We start from the raw sequence: 7,007 nt of genomic DNA, 5'->3' as shown, positions 1-7,007 counted from the left end.
ACACACACACACACACACACACACACAAACACTTTCCGTCTCCCTTTTGCAAATTAATTACTTCCAACTGCCCCTGGAGTCTTTGATGCCAAATAAAGTGTCAGAGTATGTGTGAGTTGTGTATCACTGAGGGAAGTTTAAATAACTTATATTCAGCTGTACACAACTTTACTGGTACACGTAGAAACTGCCTTGATAATATGAAATTTCTCAAACTTTAAAACATGTTTTTAAGTCAAAGCAGTCAAAAGTAACTGTGTGATCATAGTTGCTCATTTGCATATTTTACAGACAAAGTTGGACATTCAAAGGCTGTTGTGAAAAGGTTTTTTAGCTGCAGCACTGCTGCTTTGCTACAATAACGGCCCCTGGTGGAAGCTGTTGCAATGATCAGAACAATGCTTCAAATGTTCTTGCATCCCAGCAGCTCCATTTGCAACATCAACACAGAAAAATATTTACTAGTACATACATTTAACATAACAGTCACAGAAGACCCTTTAATGTATATTTGATCTGACAAGTGGTTCCTCAAGACCACAGCTGCCTTGGTGAGAAGAGTTGACCGACAGTTTAAACATGTGACTGTTGTGCCCTTGTCTCGAGGCTGTTTTCTCGTTGTATATATTTTTTGGGGACAAAAGTGTCTATAGTTAATGCACAGATGATTTAGTCTTTTGGTACTCTGTTAATTGTCACATGTCTAAGAGCTGTTTGTAATTATGTGAGTGATTATTTTTCCAGTTATTATTCGATTAAGATCCACAATGCATGAGGCCAGCTAGAGTTGTCCATTGAGGGAAAGGGCCCAAAGCTGTCCATCATTGGGTGACACCTATCCTCCAACGTCCTCTGAGTGGCTGACACAAGCACAGTCACGGCAGTCTGTGTGTGTGGCAGCTGCACTGTCTGCGGTCACGTGGCTCCATTATTCTTGTCTTTGTGTGAGGAGACTCCATCACCTCCGCCAGTGAGGAGGAAGACTCCCTCACCTCCGCCAGTGAGGAGGAAGACTCCATCACCTCCGCCAGTGAGGAGGAAGACTCCATCACCTCCGCCAGTGAGGAGGAAGACTCCCTCACCTCCGCCAGTGAGGAGGAAGACTCCATCACCTCTGCCAGTGAGGAGGAAGACTCCCTCACCTCCGCCAGTGAGGAGGAAGACTCCATCACCTCTGCCAGTGAGGAGGAAGACTCCATCACCTCTGCCAGTGAGGAAGAAGACTCCATCACTGCTGTCTGCACTGATGTCCCACACAGCTTCTTGGCCTGTTGAGTGTCCTCTTCAGGATTGAATGCAGATGCTGCAGCATAAACAAACAAAAAACACCGATCAGTCTTTTTACAAGTTGCTGCTCCTCAAACCTGCATTATACAACATTTAACACTAGTATTGAATTAAAAAATATACATATATTCTGAAAGTGGTCACAACTTCTGTTGTGATTCTGACAAGTTTAGATTTCTTTTGTGACACTGCGTGATTCAGTTTTTAGTTGAAAATACAAGGAACCCTTGCACCTCCGTGTTCTTGTTAACTTTGTGGGGAAGTTGTTTTGTGCTATTTATGTTAAGTCTAATAAACGTACAATTGAACACTGAACTTCATCTTAAAAGTATAAGTAGGTTTTCCTCCAAAGTCTCCTGTATTAATGTAAATGTGTTAAACTAGTTTAACTTCTTTAAAAATAATTTAACATACATATTTCTTGTTTGTAAAATGAATGTTATTTAACATGTTGGGATCTAATTTAGTCAAATATGATCCAGTGTCACTTGTCAACTTTTTTTCATCACCTTTCATGTGAAAACACACTGTGATTAACAGAAATGTCGTCACTGTCACGGTTTTTGTGTTCTGTTTCCCGTTTTATTTTGAGGTCTGTCTTTTCTCCCAAATCTTGTCTGGTTTTACTTCCTGTCTTCTGGTTCCCCGCCTTTTTTGATTGTTCTGCCCAGCTCTGATGTCTTTCACCTGTTGTGTCACATGTTCCTGGTTAGTCCTAGTCCTTGCGGTCTTTGTCTTGTGTGGGATCATTACGTTACTGTTGCTGGTCGGTGTTGTCAAGGGCTATCGTGTTCTGTTCTGTCTTTTCTTTGGATTTATGTGTCTCTTGTTTCCTGTCCGGATTACTTTTTGTTGTAAGTTTTGCCTGCTGCTTTCAGGACACTTTTGGTTTGTACTATGTTTTGGTTTAATAAATTATCAAGCTCAACATACTTTGCCTGCTCTCTCTGCATTAGGGTTCAAGCCTCATCTCCACCCTGATAGTCCTTACCTTTAACTTTTCTCTGCCTCTTCCTCTTTTTTCCCTAAACACAAAAACAAACGTCTGATATCAGCTGATAAAATCGCTTTGGCAGTGATGTTTTCAGCAGCTCTGGTGTAGTGAGTGTTCAGTGATAGAAACATGTACAGTATGTGGTTTACTTACAAGTATCTCTGGTGGTCCATTTGGGGTGTTGCTGGGCGTGGAGACGTTTTTCTTCTTTGGCCTTGTCAAAATATTGGCCTGCTCTTCTTGTTAGTGACTTCCACTGTGGAGAGACGACAACACACAACTGCACACAGCACAGGCTGGATAGTGCACATGCACAATACAAGCATAAAACACATTACAGACACAATCTGAAAGTCTTTAAAGTTGGTTTGTTCTCTTGTGAAAAGACAATACATGAAAAGTTAAAATCACTGTAGATGTGAAGATTTAGACTAGAGGGCTTTATGCAAGCTTGGCGTAAAGCTTTTTTTTTCTTTTTTAAAATTTGATTAATTGTCTCAAAACATACAGAGCCAACACTTCTGTCCCAGGATTCTATTTACAGCTGCACTCGTTATGCCTTGATGTTAAATTGGCCTCAACCTCAACCCTCTGCTCTTAATGAAGAGCATAAAGGCATGGCGGCTCTTTACGAAGGAGGGAGTCGTCCTGCTGGGTTCACGCTTCTCTTTCTACAGGGAAAAAAAAGGGAAAATCTCATGATAGCACTGTGTTAAAGTGGGAGAAAAGATTTTTAGAGAGGAAGCCAAATAATACAAGACATGCTGAAATCTGTGAAGTCGTGCTGTGTAATAATACAAAAAAAAACAACTGAATTAAAGGATGTGATTTGATAAGTCTGGCATGTTTATGAGAGTCAGAAAAAGCACATTTGAGCAAACTCCTTGATTGAAAGTGTTCAGTGGATCTTTTGCTATGACCCAACAACATCTTCTGTTCCTACATAGATAAAGAGGCAGAAAAACACATAGATAATAGAGAGTTTGTAATGGTACAAACATAAGTTCAATAGCTGCGTACACTTGTGTGTTTGTTTGCATTTATGTGTGTTGTACTACTGCACTCCAATCCAACGCAGGCTGGCCTTCAGAGATTCACCACAGGCACAGTTACAATGGAGACACAAAGACACACAGAACAGGTGGTGAGACAAGCTGCGATGGTGTCACATATGGCCACCAGGTGTCAGGATGTTTCTCCCTTTAAATTATAATTACTGTTGGAATGTCATCTGTGGAGTATAATCACATCTGGGGAAATTATAACACAAGGTTTCTGTTAAGGGTCACAGGCGTCAGGAGGTCCAGTAACCACGCACAAACAGCCGAACCATGGCCTAATTATGCATCATGCTAAATGATACATGAGTCATTGAGAGAAAGGGGAAGCATAGGAAAGTAAAATTCTGCCACATGCTTCAAGTGAACCTAATCCCAGTCAGAGTGTGTATGGTCTTACTGGCTGTGGAGCAGCAGAGGGTGACTGACAGCTGCTGTGCGTGGGCCGTCAGTACAGGCCATGATGTGGTAGATACTGTAAAGAGAGAGAGGGAAGGTAACCAGCCGTAATACACGCACTCAGTAATGCAATTCGTTTAAGTGGAAGGTGTCGAAGTTTGGCCTGATATCAGAAACACACAGCCTTATCTAAACATATCTGCAGCTTTAACAATCATATCTATCTAGACAGCTTCACCTTGTTTTTTAAAATGCACCCTTTTTCTATTGGAGTTTGGACTGGAGCTGCAGGACAAAGTATGTGTGTTTGTCTTGTATAACTGTGACCATTCCAGCACTGATTATCCTCTCCTACAACATTGCTACTAGACTGCCGGACAAACAGGAAAGTAAAAACCAGGGTTTTACCGGTGGGAGGCAGCAGCAGGGTGCTGACAGCTGTTGCGTCGGGACGTCAGCCACAGGCCATGATACGGTAGATACTGTGGAGAGAGAGGGAAGGTTAACCAACTATATACACACACTCAAGTACATTTCATTAACAACACTCATCTTTATGCATGTAATCACACAATCTTTACTGTGAACTGACCAGAACACAAAAACACAAGAGTGGAAATCTACTCTAGAGCACACAGGAACATGATACTGTTGTGCGGAGAGAGTGTTTTGTTCATGTGTGTGTCATTCTGAGTATTGAAATCTTTATTGAATCACTGTAAGATAACGATGAGACTTTATAACATACATTTAAGCATCATCACAACAAATGGAAGTCGCCATCACCATGTATGGTGTCTTCTCTCTGGTTTCTTATCCAGAAAATTGTTGAACCAGGACAAAGTTACAGTCATTGGTAGCTTCACTACCCTGAGCTCTCATGAATCATTACTTTTAAATCATGACTTATTGAAAGTATAAGTTTGTTGATTAGAGAGCTAATCACGATGAAACACTTATGAAGGAACAACAGAGTGAGCTCGAATTATCCCCCATTGACGACATCTGTATCACTACAGGTATTGATCTACCCCTGATGTATACCCTCAACCTATACTTAGTACTACCTGCCAGCGCTTATACACCTGCCTGACCAGACAGGTGACCTGGCTGGACAATGTTCCCTGATACAGAAGTCCATCGTACATGGTGGGAGCAGCATCAGGGGATTTTGCTGCTCAAACATATGAAGATCCGCCATCATGGGGATCCACGCCCCATATCCTTCAGTCTGACTTTCCATGGCTGAGGGTGGGTGTTGAATTCTAGCTCAGCAGGGACAAGAGGAGGAGGTGGAGGGTTGGATGTGTCAGCCAATATTTCATCTAAGGCCGCCCAGACAGTGGAAAAGCTTTCCCTCTCCATCTCCTCTATAGCCGCTCTATCTCTGCACTGAAATCCATTTTGGTGTCAGAGATGTACCGTCTCCTACAGCTTGTTGTCACTGACTCTTGATGGACTCCCGGTTTCTTGAGGGAGTCCTCATTCCTCAGGCAGACTTGTCTCGCAGAAGAACAACTCTGTCTGATTCTGTCTGGCGGTTACTGGACTCCTGTCACACAATCACAGGAAGCTGGTTTGGAGACACTGTTATAGGGAATAACATTATATATTATATTATACTCCTTAAGAAATATATGTTGTAGTTTTCTACATTTAGGTGACAGCTATAGTTACTTTTCAGATATGGATTCACATACAAAATATATGATTAGTTAAGAAATTGTGATGATTTATCTTAGGTTTAACTACTATACGACATATTCAGTTATTATAACTTCACCTGGACCAACTTCAACATTAAAATACTGCTTAGCTTACATGTTAATCCATCAATAATAATACTCCAATATTGTCAGCAATGACACTTTAATAGGGGATAATCTGCATGATGGTGTTTTCACCTGAATATTTCTGTACTTTTTAGTTCAGTAAGACTTTAAGGCTGCCAGTCAAGTTTATGCATCAGTATCAATAAACATATATCATATACTGCTGGTAATAGCATGTATCTCTAGGGCCCCAGTCAGGCTACTTTTACTTTGTATGCTTTAAGTACATTTTGCTGATAATCCTTCTGTACTCATAAGTACTTAAGTAAAATGTTGAATTTACTTCTTTACTTCATAGTTTTACTACTTTCAAGATGAAAAATAGGCCTGTTGTGTAAACAACAAATTGCTTTAGAGAATAACGTTAGCAGCAGTGACGTGGGAATGAAGAGTGTCCCAGCTAGGGTTAACTTTGTGGAATGTATGTGTTCCTGCAAGTTCACATCAGTTAGAAAGCTACCTGTTTAGATACTTACCTATTAGTTACTGCGTTCAGTGAGATGAGATTGAAGTCTGCTGGTGAAATAAACCAATTCTGCTGAAAGAACCTCTACTCCTCTATTCCATTCCAGGATTCCATTCCTATTTTTACATTCTATGTTCCATTCACATATAACTGTTTATTTTTTACACAGCTAGGCTATCATGGCTCAAAAGTAACATGGAAAAATCGATAAATGAATGAATAAATTGATCAAAAAGGGATCAAGTAAAAAATAAAATAAATCAAAATGTTCACAAAAAAAGAGGTGCCATTAAAAAGTACTACATGTACTGTATGCATAATTCTTTCTGCATATATTAATGTGTTATAGATTTATTCCTGTAATTTCTGTTCATTTTGTTATTATTTATCTTTACATGTATTGATTTATTTATTTATTTATTCATCGATGCATTTTTCTATTACAATATAAGATACTGTACATACTATGCAGACTTTGTTCTTTCATCTGTCATAGACCTATACGTCATATTGGGCTTTTTACTTCAATACATTTGTCTGTCAGCTTTAGTTACTTTTCAGATTACAGTTTTTCATCCTTCCTGTCCAGGGCATCTTCAGATATGTTGATTTTGAATGTTAAATAATAAACTGAAGGATGAAGTGTGTCTTTATGTGTTGAGTTAATTCTCCCACGCCTCTTGGATCAGCTGGAAAACGTATTGTCACAAAGATAAAAACCGGACTGTTTTTTTGACACCATGAAATGTTAATTTTTTTAGAGTTAGTATTCAGTGAAGTATTTTCACAGTGAGGTATTAGTACTTTGACTTAAGGACCACTGCCCTTTCATATCATTACTTTTGAATCATGACTAATTGAAAGTTATTAAGTTTATTGATTACCAGAACCTCACGGTGAACAAGTGTGAAGGAACAACAGAGTGAGCTCGAAGCAACCCCCATTGACAAGCATCTGTATCACTACAGGTA

The 7,007-nt window shown here is 39.8% G+C and overlaps 1 long non-coding RNA gene across 1 annotated transcript; it reads right to left on the bottom strand.

Moving 5' to 3' along the window:
* Positions 1 to 332: 332 nt before the first annotated feature.
* On the bottom strand, positions 333 to 2,315 carry LOC116707166 (uncharacterized). The gene is made up of 3 exons (XR_004336414.1): positions 2,279 to 2,315; positions 1,203 to 1,303; positions 333 to 953 (listed from the first exon to the last, which is right to left on the bottom strand). It is a non-coding gene; the product is annotated as an uncharacterized LOC116707166 (long non-coding RNA).
* Between the last annotated feature and the right edge of the window lie 4,692 nt (positions 2,316 to 7,007).

The sequence above is a fragment of the Etheostoma spectabile genome, chromosome 2 (genome assembly GCF_008692095.1).
Source record: "Etheostoma spectabile isolate EspeVRDwgs_2016 chromosome 2, UIUC_Espe_1.0, whole genome shotgun sequence".
NCBI classification, from domain to species: domain Eukaryota; kingdom Metazoa; phylum Chordata; class Actinopteri; order Perciformes; family Percidae; genus Etheostoma; species Etheostoma spectabile.
The sequence above is the reverse complement of the archived record's forward strand: the minus strand, read 5'-3'. Positions and strand labels throughout refer to the sequence as shown.